This window comes from Dipodomys ordii, unplaced genomic scaffold, assembly GCF_000151885.1.
Source record: "Dipodomys ordii isolate 6190 unplaced genomic scaffold, Dord_2.0 Scaffold68, whole genome shotgun sequence".
NCBI classification, from domain to species: domain Eukaryota; kingdom Metazoa; phylum Chordata; class Mammalia; order Rodentia; family Heteromyidae; genus Dipodomys; species Dipodomys ordii.
This window is the reverse complement of record NW_012267284.1, coordinates 5,425,371-5,425,633: the sequence shown is the minus strand read 5'-3', so window position 1 is coordinate 5,425,633 and position 263 is coordinate 5,425,371.

Sequence of the window (263 nt, the reverse complement as noted above, 5' to 3'; positions counted from 1 at the left end):
AGCCTGGGCAGGAAAGTCCATGAGACTCTAATCTCCAATTAACCTCCAGAAAACTGGAAGTGGGGGCTGGGAAGGTGGCTCAGTGGTAGAGTGCTTACCTTGCATGCCTGAGACCCTGGGTTCGATTCCCCAGCACCACATAAGCAAAAAGAAAAAAAAAGCCGGAAGTGGCGCTGTGGGCTCAAGTGGTAGAGCACTAGCCTTGAGCTGAAGAGCTGAGGGACAGCGCCCAGACCCAGAGTTCAGGCCCCACGACCGGACCG